The 16,673-nt window shown below is 34.7% G+C and overlaps 1 long non-coding RNA gene across 1 annotated transcript; it reads left to right on the top strand.

Annotated features, from left to right (window-relative positions):
• The first annotated feature begins 8,594 nt into the window (after positions 1-8,594).
• Positions 8,595-15,182, top strand: LOC140833348 (uncharacterized). Its single transcript, XR_012118425.1, has 5 exons — positions 8,595-8,852; positions 8,944-9,084; positions 9,246-9,693; positions 14,205-14,350; positions 15,067-15,182. It is a non-coding gene; the product is annotated as an uncharacterized lncRNA (long non-coding RNA).
• Positions 15,183-16,673: the final 1,491 nt, after the last annotated feature.

Genomic DNA, 16,673 nt, shown 5'->3' with positions numbered 1-16,673 from the left:
CAGTCAAACCAAATATACCAAGGAATTGCTGAAGAAATTTGGCATGGAATCTTGTTCAGCAGCAAGCACTCCAATGAGCTCATCAGTTAAATTAGACACTGATCAAGGGGGAATATCAGTTGAGACGACACTATACAGAGGTTTAATAGGTTCATTATTGTACCTAACTGCTAGTCGCCCTGATATTATGTTTGTTGTATGCATATGTGCAAGATTTCAAGCTAATCCTAAGCAATCACACTTTTCTGCTGCCAAACGTATCTTGAAATATCTTAAAGGCACGGAAAATGTTGGATTATGGTACTCTAAAGACTCATCTTTCAATTTAGTTGGCTATTCAGATGCAGATTATGCAGGATACAAGCTTGATCGGAAAAGTACAAGTGGATCATGTCAGTTTCTTGGAGACAGACTGATCTCTTGGTTTAGTAAAAAGCAAACATCCATAGCAACTTCCACAACTGAAGCAGAATATCTTGCTGCTGGAAGCTGCTGTGCCCAATTACTTTGGATTCAGCAACAATTGAAAGATTATGGTGTTGATGCAAAGGAATCACCAATATTCTGTGACAACACGAGTACAATTGCTATTACATACAATCCAGTTCTTCACTCCAGAACTAAGCATATAGATGTCAGACATCATTTCATCAGAGATCATGCACTGAAGAAGAACATCAGATTAGAATACGTCTCAACGGAACAACAAGCAGCAGACATCTTCACAAAACCATTACCAAAGGCTAAGTTTTCTTATTTCCGAAATATTCTTGGTTTAATTGATCTATCTTAAGATATTATTAGTAATATAATTTCACTAACAAAATTAAGTGCAAAAAAAAAATAAGAACACAACAAATTGAAAATAATATTTCACTAAGAATACCAACGTTCCCAATGTACAGAAGACATCATAGATCCAACTGTATCTAGCCATGTCCTAACCCAATCATTTAACTCATAAATTCGAACTCCAGCAAATGCCCTTGACTTTGAGATCTTATCAACAACATGCCACTCCTTCCATAGCATTGCTTCTAAAAGACATTTGTCTTCAACCAAATCATTAACATGCCTAACCTCAAAACGAGCAAGGTATTTCAGTGCTCTTACCTCCTGAGCACGAGTAGGAATGACACCACTATCACTCACCATCTTCAGTTCATAAATCTTTTCCCAGGTTGTCAATACCTTTTGAAAAACATATCTTTCCATTTTTCTTTTGATCTCAGTGAAGCGAGGGGCTGACTGATCAGTCACATGAACGTGAGTGCTACTGCTTGCATCAGAATCAGACATGTTGAAATACTTTTGAACTGATGTGGAATCACATTTTTATCACTATCATCTCATTTATAAGAAAAAGGTGTTGAAGAAGTTTAAGAATCACAAGTCAATTAAAGCGTCTCTCACATTTACCGAGGACATTTAAGATATCAGTTGATCATTGTCAACTGATAACAGTTTGAATTTTATTAGTTGTTTCATTATCAATTTATGAAAATAAGTTTTTTTTTCAGTTCATTTGTTTACTTATCAAAACTGATGACTGTTAGCATTTCATTAGATCATATAACAAATAATTGTGTGAAGAAATAAAACAAAACGATGCAATAAATATTTTATTCATCCATAAATATTTGAAAGGATTACATTATCATAAGTTTCCTTCACACTAGTTATCCACATATTCATCCAAACAGCTAGTGCTGAGGACGAAGTTCTGCAGAAACTATGTGAAGAAGCAATGCTGTTAAGAGTCTCCAACTCCTTGCGCAGCATCAGCTCATAGAGATGGCCTTCCTTGAAGGCATCCACCTCTGCAGAAATCTTTAAGTGCTCTCGCACTTCTCTCAGTTGGGCCATCCGCCTGAACGAAGTAACCCTTCCTGAGTTATACAGGAGCTCGAGCTCCAGTAATTCTTCCCAGTAGGGAAGACTAGCATAGAAAACTTTGTCTTCCATAGCAGCTTTCTGTGCTTCCAGCGAAAAAGGATCAACGTTTGAACTACTTGCTCCTGCCATCTTTGAGTATTTTCTGCTGATGCTTGTGACTAACTTCTTTACTCTTATTTATAGGCCAGGTCAAAGAAGATGAAAGGACACTCCTTTAGAAGACGATTAAAACCCTTGGGATTTACTTAATCAAGATTATTTTATTTAATGCATCTATTTAGGGGGAATAAAGGTTTAAGAAGTTAACTGAGAAGACAGTTGTTAGTGAATTCTCAACTGAAAGGGATCAGTTTTCCCTAACTGGTCGTTCAGTTGATTATTCAACTAATCTTCTCATCAAAGTTAAATAATTAAACCTATTATATTCCACATCAAATGACATGACTGTCTGCTAATTCATGATGAATTTCAGTTTATAACGTGTACACATTTTTAACCGCTCATTATTTTACACACAAAATTACAGTACACGTACACATATTTTTACTCAAAATTTTACTGGACTGACACGTGTCCGAGAATTCAAACAGTCATAAACATTAGTACTATTTCCCGCTTCATCTCAGTTTTCCTTTACGAGAATTTTATCTTTCTAAAGAACTCTCACTTCTCCTAATTTTTATCTTGAGAAATATCAGAATTTCTAACACTTTCAAATGGCAAACCAGATTCCAGCACATCTTTTGAACGCCATGGCTATCAACTTCAACTCAATTATGACCATTACAGACGCTGATGTAAAGAAAGTATTTCAGCAACTGGAATCAGCAGGCTTAAAACCCTTTATGGGTCTCTACGCTCAGGAAATTTATCCCAAAGAGCTTCACGACTTCTATTCAACAGGATTCATCAATTCTGATGAAAACATTGCTGCTACCATCAATAACAAACTAATGATCATCTCCGAAAATTATTTTGGAAATTTGTTTTCACTGCCTTCTGATGGGCTAGCACAAATTTCTGAGATCCAGGCATCGGAAATCGAAGAGATGCAAACTTTACTCTCTGCAGATGGAAGGAAAATCAAAATTTCCGATCCAAAGAAGGAGTTAAAGCACGAAGTGCAACTGCTGGCAGACATTGTAGCCAAAGGGCTTTTGGCGAAGGCTGGGTCGTTTGCTGCTCTGACTCTGGAAAAGTTTCAACTCATCACCGTAATCATGACTGGACGACGAATCAACTGGAAGCATCTTCTATTCACTATTTTGAAGAACATGTTCTCTTCTGCTAAGCAATCCAAAGGTTTTGCTGTCCAGCTCAGTTATCTGCTGAAAAACCAAGGGTTGATTGCTGATGATTCTGACAGATTAACAAGATTCAAGGTATTCAATGCTAAAAACATTCTACCATCCAAAACCAAATTAGATCTTTCCCCTGAGAAATTCATCAAGATCAAAAAGGAAATTGGGATGGAGCAGGCTGCTCCCAAATCAGTCAAAGTTGCCAAGAACTTGACAAAGAAGAAAGAGTCAAAACGCAAACTGACTCTCAGTGATTCTGATAGTCAGAAGACTCTACCTCTTCAAATTGTCAAGAAACCAAGGACACTGAAGACCAAATCAATTGATCATGTTAAACCCACATCCACTGATCAGGTAATGGATACAGGAACTCAACAGCCAATCCAGGATGTTTTCTCAAAGGAAGTTTCAGTTGCATCCTTAACTGAGGATCAATTACCGTTATCCTCATTACTGCCAAACATCACTGCATCCAGCAAATCATCAAAACTTCCAGGGGTCAAAGCACCACTGATTAGTATCTCACCTTACTCTTCTTTACCATTTTCCAGACCCACCGGAATAATACTCAGAGAAAATATTGACGCAACTACATCAGGATTAACTATTCCACACATTTTAAGTGACTCTAAGGGCAAGAGTAAACTTCAAGAAGTACCCAGGCCCTCAAATGCAATTTAGACTCATATTGACCTTATCTGGCAAGAAGTCAATACATTTACAGCAGAGAAGCACCAAGTTTTTGAGAAATGGGTCAATTTCAGAGTTAATGTTTTTGCTAAGGAACTGCGCAATAAATCAAAGTTGAAAAGATTTATTGATCTAGAACGATTAGTGCTCAAAACAGTTAAGGCCTCCTCTATTCAGCAAGCTTTGCAAAGGAAGAAATATTTCTTTAACTTACATCGGGAACAAAAGTTGCAGCAAATAGTTGCTGAACTCAGGCAAAACTTTAATCCCCTTAGTCCAACTGCATTCAACGACAAAGCAGTCTATGCTCAATTGGAAACAGATCTGATAACACTACAAGCAGAAATTAAAGACTGGGAAATGGGTCAAGAGCTGATCATCCCAGAGATGTCTCAAAAAATTGCTGAAGAAGCTCCAGCTGATCATTCAGTTGGAAACCCAGTCACGGATCTTGCTGATTCTTCATCTCAACCAAAAGGTATTTCATCAATTGCTCCATCTTCATCCGACACAGCACCTTCCTAAGATGTATTCTGAGGCTGAGCTGAAATTGGGAAACATTGATGAAGTTATTCAGTCAGTTGTTCAGGAATTTTCCACAGTTGATCACTCTGCTGATCAAATCAATCCGGAGGTCACTATTGAATCTGTACAACCTGATCTATCTACTGATCCGGTTCACCCCACTAATGAGCCAGACACTTTAATCAATCATCCTGAAGAGGCACCAACTTCAGTGCTTTTATCATCTGCTGAACAGAACCCTTCTTCATCACCTCAGGATTTAGATGAAATCACTGTTGATGATATTCCAGTTCAAGGAGAAATAATTGAAACTGATATTTCAGTTCAAAAAGTTATTGAATCAGTCTCAAATGATAAAACTTTGGTCATTTTTTAGCACATCTCTAAATAACCAGGAACATCTTATCAGTCTCCTCCTTCATCTTCTTCAGATGTTGCACTTATCTTGGAAGAAGTTCAGCACCTACAAAATAATATGGAGCAAATGATCTCTACCATCTCCAAAATTCAGAACACACAACTATCTCACACTCTAAAGCTGGACCATTCACATGCATCCAACTTAGAGAAAATGAATAAACTTCAAGCCAATATGGACTCTCTTATCCAAACTGTAATAGATATGAAGAAGGGACTCATCAACTCTTTCTCTACAAATCAGGATGTAAACAGTCAAAGAATTGGGCGACTGGAAACCTCTGTTTCAAAGAAGATAGAATTACTGCAGACTTCTTTCACCACTATGGCCACAAGTATCTCTCAGATGTAAAACTTCTATCCATCGATGTTAGAAAGCTCTCAGACAGAATGGAGGTATTTGACAAAAAGGGGGAAAGCAGCTGAAGCAACTGATATCATTTGTCCAGTTATTTTATGATTTAGTTGTGCTGAAGAATTAGTTGAAGAATTAATCAGATTATTATTATCAACTGATATCATTTTCTCAGACTTTATATTATCTACAAGGATCCCAGCTATTCTATGATTCAGTTGCGTAATCTATTATCAACAAAGAGCTGAGTTAAATCTCTTGGTTTTGTCAAACACCATAAAGGGGGAAATTGTTGGAAACTAAATTCTGGAGTTTGACAAAAACATAAATCAATCGATTAAATCATCTAATACGCGAAAGCAAATTCGGCAGCTGATTCGGCAGCTGGACTTATCAACTGAAATCAGTTAACACAAACTGATCAGTTGAGAACTGATCAGTTAAAACATTCAGCCGAAAATATTAAAATCTCTCAACTGAAGATACCTCGGGAAAGATCGTATCAGCAACTGAATATGGAAAGTCGCACCTCGATCACTACAACATAGAACAATGTGTTTCGGCTATTGCATTTAAGACGCCGTATCACAATCAATGAAGAGAACATTGCCCAAAAGAATATTGAAGAAGCAATCAACGGATACATAAATTCAAAGTTACCATTGAAAGACAAGTCTATAAATATGACAAAAGAGCAGTTGAAGAAAAACAACGATCTATCAATTTCAAACTTGCTATTACTCTGTCAAAATCTCAGTTCACTCTTATTAGACTTATTCGTAGCAATCAAGGCTACAAGTTGAGCAAACTAGCACTCTGTAATATTGATAATTCAACAAGTGCTAAAGTTCAGTTACTTACAGAGATCATTGTATTATACTAAGAGTTTCAGTTTAGGCAATAGATAAGTCCTAACTGAAGTGGGTCTGTACAAGTGTTGTACTCGATCAAAGTCTTTTAGTGAATATCCTATCCTTGAGATAGAAGGGGTGACGTAGGAGTTATTCAAATCTCCGAACATCCAGAAACATATTGTGTTGTCTTTACTGCAGCCTTTCATTTTCAGTTAGATATTCTATCTTTCAATCAGTTTATTTTCCGCAACTGATTATTCAGTTTAACTGATTGTTATTGACCGACGGGATATTTAGTTCAGTTTTTAATAAAACTGAACTATCTTTTTCAAAGAACTTTTAAATTCATAGAAGTGTTTATTCAACCCCCCCTTCTAAACACTCTTTAGTCAATAACCGATCCTATCAGAAAGTGCAGAGCCACGATTAAGTTTTATTGCATGTAAGAGTTTGGTTTTGGCACTTGAAAGGGGATGCTGCGTGTGGGATGTCCAACGTTTATCATGGCCCTGTGTCGGGTCGAGTCATGGTCCTAGATAGCCCTAGCATTGCTGGAAACAAGGCTAGAACAATAGAGAAGCTTGAGGGTTTGGTTTGTTGTCTAGGGTGCACGGTTTGGGGAAAGAGGGAGGTAAAGATTGCGCATGGTGGGATGTGCGGGAGATGGTGTGTGAGTGGTCCAGTAGAGTCCTAAGAGGGTGTATAAGGGGCTTGAGTTGGTCTTGCTAGTGGCTGGTCGAAGGTGGCTCATGGGAAAGGGGGTCCACGACGCACGATTATGGGGAAAACATGCGGTTTGGCTAGGGTTGAGGGAAGTTGTTGGACCATGGTCTTGTGTTGGCTGGACCGTGGCTCATGGTGGTGGATGATATAGGTGGATTTTACGTGTTTTTCTTTTTATGTGATAGCTCATTGTGTTGCATTTATCGTTTTGATTACATGCATTTTGTGTTATTTTGGCATAATTTATGTTTTCGTGTTGCTCATAAGACCCTTGGTTTAAAATGCAGGTGAGTTGTGAATAAACTGAAAATAAAGGGAAAAATTCGATATTCATCCGCCCGGGCGGATACTTATGTCCGCCCACGTGCAAAGAATGAAAATTTAAAAACCAGATTGCGCAAGCCATCCGACCGGGCGGAAACTTATGTCCGCCCGGGCGCGTATGATTTTTGGAAAGATTTTCTGTCGATCTTTTTTCCAAAATTGAAAAAGAAGGCTGATAGAGGGACGTTTTTGAGAGATTTGGGGACATCATTCAGCAGCCAAGGAGCCTAAGGAGGAGAGAAAAGCTTGGAGAAAGCGCATTGAAAATTAGAAGCTTTCCGGGCATCGTTCTTCTTGTTTTTCGTCAAATCTAGAATTTCTAGTTTAGTTTTTATCCTTTAAACATTGTTGTGTTTATTTTTAATATGAATTAAAGTAGCTAAACTGCAATATTTGTTGGGATTTAAGGGGATCCTACCTCGAAACTGATTTAGTTAATTCATATTTCAATTGTTAGTTTGTTCTTGATTGTGCTATTGTTTTCATTATAATTATTAAAGTGTAGCTAACTTTAATAATAATCTTATATTGCGAGTGAGTTCGAGAGAATAGCTTGTGATAGAAACGAGTAGTATAGTCTGTGGATCTACAATTTACATAGACATATGAAATTAGAGACGCGCCGATAGTCATAGTCCGGTAGGGCGAAAACTAGGGGATTTCATAGATCGATATGCGATTCACTCTTGATAAATAATTGAAGACATTTAATTACTTCACTGAGTAAAATTAGTTTTGCATAGCTCGAGAGGGCGTGTTCAATTGAATAGGAAATCCTGTCGGAAGCATATAATCACTATCGAACGAATTAATTAATTAAAAAGGGGTTGGTGAACTGAAATTCTCAACAAATTCATTCCTCATTGAATTTTAAACAATCATTCTAGATATTATATCTCATTATTTAATTCTTGAATATTTTTATTTGCATGGTTATTTGAGCATAGTAATAATAAACAATCAATCAAATTTCGTTGCTAAATATTTAATAAATGAAAAAATAATTGTTAAATACAGTCTTCAGTGGAACGATACTCATACTCTCGTACATTATACTATTACTTGACATCGTGCAATTGCAATTAATTTTCAAATATACTAAACCATATTTTTATTGAGGATTCCATTGTGCAAGTTTTGCTCGATCAGTGGACTAGGGTCGAGTAAGTTGTGGTTTGAGTTTAGGAAAATTTTATTAAGTTGTAAGTTCAATCGAGTCATGAAACGGAATTACTGTTTAGCGATTAAGTTGAATAAATCGAAATGCACGAGTTTACGTATAAGAAAATTACTAGAAAAAAAAAATAAGGTTACATGATGGTTCAGGATAGGATCAAGTCAAGAAACATAAAAAGTAAAAAAACAGGAAGTTCGAGGTCTAGGTGTAAAAAGGTCATTTTACTTCCCGGGTAGTTCGAATATCCTGGAAGTTTCCCAAGGGCTCATAATATATCTTTTACTTCTTTTACTATTTATTAAATCTAAGCATCTTAGAGTAACTGCCTTATTCTGTTTTTAAAACTCCCTAAAATACCCTCACTCTAACTCTCCACGTTTTTCAGTGTTCCAACCTAAGCAGAATATCTTCTTCTCTCCCAAATCCCAAACGAAGAGAGCGCCTAAAACTCCACTGCCCTTTCTTCATTTTTCAGATCTAGGTTAAATCTGTTTCTCAAGCATAAAACTTCTACTAACATTTATGGAAGGACAAAAACAATTGTAGTGCAGAGAACAACAAATACAGCAGCCCTTTACGATCAGTTTACAGTAAATTTGGAATTGTAATCTTATTTGGTTTGCCTTCATTTCTACGACAATGTTTTGATTTGAGTCTTGGTGAATTTGAATCTGACTACAGGTAGAATCTAAGGATTTATTCATTATGTTTAGTCATTTGGGCTCGGATATAATCAATTTGTCGGTCAACTCCCCTCCACCTCCGGCTCTTCCCTTCAAAAACAACTTCATCTTCTCCCAACCACCGCTGCAACTCCCTACGGTAATTGAATTTTTTTTTATAATTCTGTGAAAGATTATCTGAACCTCAATGGTGGGACTCCAGTAGTTACTTGGATTGAGTATGATTCGAGCACGTATGTCATCAATGTAAATATTTCGCCATCTTTGTACAAACCTCATCTTCCTCTTTTTTCTTCTCAGTTGGATCTTTCTCCAGTTCTTGAAGAATATATGTATGTTGGATTCTCTGCTTCAACTGGTTTGCTAGCAAGTTCCAATTATCTCGTGGGTTGGAGCTTCAAAATAAATAGGGGAAAATCAAAAAGTTTGGATTTGGCTTCTCCCCCTTCGCTTCCAGCAACCAAAAAGAAACCAATAGACCGAATTTTGCTTCTCCCCCTTCGCTTCCACAGTGGCAGCTGCCATTTTTGTATTGATTTCAATCTTTATGGCTAATTTCTTAATGGTAAATATATTTTTTCTTTTCTTCTTCGCAAATCATATTTACTCTTTGTTCATTTTTCTCCTCCTGTGCTTGACTGCAATCCATTTGTTCCATTTTTTGTGTTTTTCGACTTTTTTAATTTCATCGTCCATGGAGGATTAAAGTCAAAGAAACAGCGGTTCACTGGCCCTTTCTCACCACATGGTAATTTCTTCTTAAAAAATGTGCACTTTGTTTACTTCACACAAATAAATATATGCCCCGCTTGATAGCATGTGCTTATTTATTTGATTGCTACTGAAGCACCCATTAGAAAGAGACACGGTTTTGTACAGATTTTTGTCTTTGTTGTTTTACCTCTTAAACACATCACTATAATTTACTCATTTTAATTTCTATCAGTGGACCAATTTCAAATATCTAAAATATTGTAATTTCAATGAATAAAATTCATATCAAAATCCTGTATTTTTTGAGCTTCGCATACTGGAGTCGAACTCTTTTTTATTATTTTTTTATGTTTTACATGCCATCTATGTTTGAGAATCAATACAAATTGCTGCAAATTATAATTTACTGAAAAAAATTTGAGGTTAAAAACTAGGCAAGCAACATTACAAGTAATCTACTCACGTAATTAAATCCACTTTTTATGCTCAATTTCACATTCTTATGCTTCCTTTTAATTGATCTGGATTTTAAGTTGCAACAAGACTATTATTATATTTTACATCATATTTGTTTTCATAATTCTGCAACATTGCTAAATTTATCAAGTTTTCATTGAATTTTTTCATATCATCATATGGTTTGCATTAAATTGAAGTTCTGTTATTCTTATTAAAAATACCAGGACCATTACTTCATGATTGTGTATTAGGTTTTATGCTATATTTTTTTATATGTTTAACATTTATGAAATAAAAACTACCCTAATTGCTACATAAACAATAGGAATCAAATATGTCTAACAATTCTTACTTTTTTTCCCAGACTCCGCCACCCAATTCAACCAACCGCATTTTTTAAAAATTCAATAAATCATATTGAAATTACTATTTATTTTTAAAATGTTCTTTAAAGTCTCATTTTATTATCCAAAAAATAAAAAATAAACAAAACATCAGGCATCAAAACTTTAATTAACTTAATGGTCAAATCACTTAATTAATGTTTCGTGTGCTTGAAAAATATATATAATCAAAACTACTAATTAATTTCGTCATTTGGTTTTATCTTGAGCCTTTCATAGCATTATTATTTATTTCTAAATATTTTTTAATGGATAAATTTTTTTATAAAAAAATTACGCACCTAAAATTTGCGAAATTATTTAAAAATTTTCTTTAAAAGTAAATAACTTGCCTCATTCATAAAATAAACTGATAAAAAATTTAAATGATCAAAGCAGCAGCGGAGGAAAATACTGTTTTTCAAAACGACAACTTAAAATAATTCATCAACGTGAAACTGAGTTCCAATAAGAATAGAAGTGCTGAAAATGAGGTCCTCGGGTTCCTACTACTGCCGACCCAAGATGGTTCACTGGTCCCCGCCTCGGTTCCGACCTCATCAGTACCTACAACAATCAAGTCTAGTGAGTCTAAAGACTCAGCATGCATATATCGTGAATAACAAGTAAAATATATCATAAAGTTTCATGCCATGTAAAAATATCATATCGTAAGGCGTAACGTGAAAATCGTATTATGAATAATTATAAATACGTGCATAACTGAAAATCGTACGTAAAAATGTTTGCTCGATAGAAATTTGTCATAAAATAGCATATCATAATTTTCTGTTGAGATAATGTTCTACGCAAGTGGCCCATAACGTAACGTAACATAACATGCACGTCTGATCAGACTAAACCACAGTATACTGGGCGGTAGAGATTATCACAGCCCTTGGACTGGATATCTGTACCCATACATGAACATTAACCCGTCGTAAGTCACCGGGTGAAGTAATAATCCCATAAGCTGCAATCTTATAAGCGTGAAGTGACGAGACATATCGTATATATCTCAAAATAAACATCTATATTTTATGCACGTAATATAATTAAAAATCCTGTCTTATTTTACCAAATGGGTTGGATCGTTCCCAGGCTCATTGCGCCAAATTCTAACATGAGAAACATGAAAATAAACTTAACTTGAACAACACTTCAAAATCGAACTAAAAACGAGACTATTACGCCTAACAAACTTAGTATCTAACCATAACTCCGTACCAACCCGAACCAACATCGAACCATCGTTTAGTCATGATTAAAATACGCCTAAAATACTGGAAAATAAATACCAAGGGCTTTAATACACGAAAATTGTTCATGGAGTCCAAAATCATGAAACGCTCTTTCGAGAGTCACTTTGGCACATCGCACCGTAAATTCTCGTACGACCTCTAAACTTAACCAAATCACGAACGTCCAAAAACATGACCTTTCAAACTCAATGTGGTACTTCCCAATCCAAGGCGATAGGCTAAAAGCCAACCAAGAACTCGTACGTGACCTCTGAACCGCAGCAAAGTTGCTGTAAAATTCCAGCGGCAGCAACTGTGCTTGCATCACTTCGTTTACGAGGCTATTGGCCATTGGGGCTTGAACCGCCAACCAGAGCCTCTTCCCAACATCCTGAGGTGTGGTTTGAACCATGGCTAAGAGCCATAGGTCAACCACAATCCAAACAAACACTTATGACAAATCCGAAGCTCCACCCGAGACGCCAATGAGCACGCGTGGGGTGTTTTCTTGTTTTGCTGTCAAATGAAGGATCCAATGGATATGAGGTTAACCATGGTCCATGCTAGACATGCTAAGGTGTTGTATTAGTCATGGTTAAGGGCTAGATGCCAACCACAACCCACCTAACACCATAAAGTCGAACCAACTCACACACCAAAAATAAAAACAGAAATCGAAACCGTGGGACACTTGTCTTGTTTGTTTTAAAAACCAATGAGAACATGAACCAAGCCATGAAAGGGCATCTTGGTCACGTCCTAGACATTCCAAGGAGGAGTTGTAACCGTATCTACAGCCCCTAGGGCAGCCAAGATCCGAACCCTCACCTTAGGCAATAAACCATGCAAATCGAGACTCATAAATCGCAGCATGGAGAGTTGCTGTCAAAAATGGTTTTGCTGGGGCGAAAGGGATCAAACCAATGGACTAATCCCTTCCTAACACACCCTATAACATGACCATAATCAGCCTTGAACGCCTGGAACAGAGACAACCCATGAAATCATCAAAAACAACAAAATCGTGAAGGCACCGGGAAGGAGCCGAAAAATCTGCACCATATTTTTGAAAATTGCTTGACATGATTTCGGTTTTGCTTCAAAATTTAAGAACAAATATGGTTTAAAAATATGTATATGACTTGATTGAAGAGAAGGAATAACATATACATGCCTGGAATTTGTTTTCGAATGAAACAAATCGATATGACGAATACGGCGCGGTGGAGACGGAGTTCTCTTTTCTTGCTTTATCTCTTGTTTTCTCTCTTATTTTCGAGAGAATGAAGGGAGGGATTGGCTAGGATTGAAGGGAAATTCTACTAATTAAATGGGAAGAATGGCAAGATCCAAAATCTTTCTATCCTAGTGTTTGATAGATACGGAATGAGGTGTGATTTGATTTGATTTAATGGAGGTAGTGGCCGATTTCTAGCTAATAAAACATGAAAGAAATATTGCTTAAATCTTTAATTATTGGTTATTAAAATGAAGGGAATTATCTTCCAAAAAAAGAATAAGGAAATGAATCAAAAGGGTGAGATGTTAAACAAATATCAAATCTTTTAAATTGGGGCCAAAACTTGCTAGGTAAATGGGGATGATATGTTGCTAAATTATAGAATTTTAACTCTTTAAAGTTTTAAACACTAATTATGTATTTTAGTGAGTTAATACATTTATTTTGGATAGTAATTATCTGGCATACATGGCTAATTCTTTAAATTAAATTACTAGCATGTTAAGTTACAATTTCTTAATTAAAAAAAGCCTAGATTAAGTTATCTCAATTGGTCACATATTTTAATTTAGGTTTTTAATTAAATTAAGTTATCTCTAATTAATTAAATAAACCCTTAAACATTCTTTTATATTAAAATAACTTATCCTTTGGCTTAAATTAAATTTAGAAATATTTTTTTATCATTAAATTTTATCTCAATACTCCGACTCCGGTCCGACCTCGCTTATTTATCCAAAAATATAAAAGCTAAACTACTGCGATTTAAAATAAATGCTCATGACTTAATAAAATTTAAAATTCTTTAAATATATAAAAAAAATCATTTTAATTTAAATAATAGTAATTATGCATGGCTTATACGTAGTCTGGTTTAACGGGTTCTACATATTGTTTTTGCACCTTTTTTTTCTACCTAATTTTGCTTTTACTCATCATTTTTCATTTTTAAGTCATTAATGTTCTCCTGTCTTTCAATTTACAACTATGTTACACATAGTTATATGAGATAATAAGGTGTGGTCACAACTCATATATTGATCGTTAATTATTTCGTTTGATTATTGTTTACTCAACTCGCACTATTTATGCTGGGATGCATTAAATAGTAAATTATGTTCATTGAAGATGGACAATATAGTTGATTTTAATGGTTCATGCCTCTGATGTGTCATACAACTCTTTGATAATCAAATTTCATTACGTGATATGTTTGTTACAGTTTGGAGCCTTTTTTACTACTGTATACTTTGAATCTCCCGGGGTGGCAAGCTTTGTCAATTTACTCTAATCCAATTAGCTGCATTTCACGATGCTCACAACTTGAACCAATCTTGAGCCACGCCTCAAACCCATCAAAGTTGACAAGCTTTTGTATCTCTTTCTCTGTTTTGTTATGATTTTTTTCCAATTTTCTTTATTTATTATTTGACTATATCTAACTAACAATTGTCAAAACACACCTTTGATGATTAAAAAAAATAAATGGAAAATGTTTGTACACAAGGTAGCTATTACTTTTTTCATCTCAGTTTTGCATCGATTTTTTGTAGAACTTCCCATAGGCGTAGCTTCAAACATAAGACTATTTCTCAGTTCCACATTTCAGCCTCTTCATTTTCATGTTGTAGAATTCAAGAAGACTAAAAAAAATATGAAAATCGACTAATAATATAAAAATTGGAATAAAGTCGCCCAAAATTCTTTCATTGAAGTATATTCTTAAAAAGAAACTTTGATCGTGTTTGCAAAATGTTTTTTCCATTTCCTTTACATGCATCAGCTCTTCTATCTTCCATAAGAATTAATTAGAAACTTCAAAATATAACATTTTCACCAAGCTTCGATGAACAAAAGTTCAATTTCTAATCAATTTATGATGCATTAAAACTATCTACCTCTTTCCGTTTCTCGGTGCGTTCACACATGAACCAAAACTCGATACCATCTTCTAAAATTTGGTCCCTAAATTTGGACCATTTTTCGCAATTCTGCATTGCATATGTCTTTCACATCTTTATTTCAGTATGATAGTTTATGTTTTAGGTTGAGTTTGATGGAATGATAATATATTTATCATGCAGATATCTAAATATTGAAAAATGACAGCCACATGTTCGGGAGAAAAAATACCAGACAACAATGTCAATAGCACGTTTTCTATACAGAATGACATTGCAAATCAACAACAAATGTCTCCGCAGGTATGCTATTTTTCTCACTCCATATTTGAAGTAAACATTTTAGTACTATATTGTTGAAAATTATAAAAAAAATTACATAAGTATTTCTATTAAAAGAATCAAGTTCATTCATGATCAATCAACATAATAATACAACTGTATTAATATATATAATTTTTTATGTCTTTCATATTATTAAAAAAACTATGATATATAGGAAAAACATAGGCTCAAATAGTTGACGATGATGACATGTACGTACATGGAAAAAAAATCATTTCAGTTTTTGTGAAATGTATTCCACCATTATTTTCTTGTTTTCATAATCTCATTAACTATGGTCTATAATTCTATGTAAAGACATGACAAATTCAAACTCCAGCTATTACATCATTGAAAGATGAAAAATGGAAACGCATAACGAACGTGAAAGATTATATTCTATGACCCAACAACGAAGACAATCTTACATTGCTCGACGTCGATCAAATTACGAAATTAGAAGAATGAATTTTACTTCCTCAAATTCTACTTCACACTAGCATTGTATAATACGTGGTTCATAAAAAAAATTACATGATCTATAAATCATACTTTTATTGTGTGCCAGATGCACAACACACTTACAATATGATTATATTGTTCAACAGATCAACAAATAAATTGGAGGTTGGCCCTATGTAACAGACGACGATCAATGAACAAGGATGCAAGGAATATGGAGTTGGCTTGCTGTCGTGGAAATTATCGAAGGAGACAAGGTGAGATATCAACAATTCCAGATGAGTCTAATCTTGGTAATAATGATTTTGTAGCACAAACTACAATGATTCAAGAATCAACTCATAACATCGGTGAAAATCGTAACTACCTTCTACAATATTTGAAATTATATCAACAATGTGATGTTAAACATTATTTTCGTGGCAAAACAATCATATATTTAATTTGATCATTATACAAAACATCCTAAATAATTCTCATTCTCAAATACTACTAAAAATGGCTTCACATCTTTTGTTCATGACAATTGTTGATGTGACTACAGTGCGACAAACATGCCGCTCAGAGCCGATATCTTTGCATACTTTGACATCAAATTTCGAGCGTGGAATTACAAGCACACGTCTATCATCGCCAAATTATTTTCATCAAGGTATTCTACTATATCCAAACAAATAATCAATGCAATATATATGTATCGCACCTTTATGCATTATCAAAGGATTTAAATAAAAATAAATAATTGAATCAATTTTTCGATTTGTGACACAAACGTGTATTTTTTTTGTTAAAAAAACTTTTTTTGTTAAAAAAACTTTTTATTGCTTCTGCCATCGATTTTCCATTCAAGTTCTACATTTAATATTTAATGACTTTGATGATAGTCTATCAACCAGATGATTGATTTTTATTTATTGTTATAATTTTGTAAATTTAATGCACAAATATTTAATTATTTAAAATTTTTCAAAATTTGATTTAAAATTAACTATGAAGCATCTTAT

Source organism: Primulina eburnea, chromosome 6 (genome assembly GCF_022965805.1).
Source record: "Primulina eburnea isolate SZY01 chromosome 6, ASM2296580v1, whole genome shotgun sequence".
NCBI classification, from domain to species: Eukaryota; Viridiplantae; Streptophyta; class Magnoliopsida; order Lamiales; family Gesneriaceae; genus Primulina; species Primulina eburnea.
The sequence above is the reverse complement of the archived record's forward strand: the minus strand, read 5'-3'. Positions and strand labels throughout refer to the sequence as shown.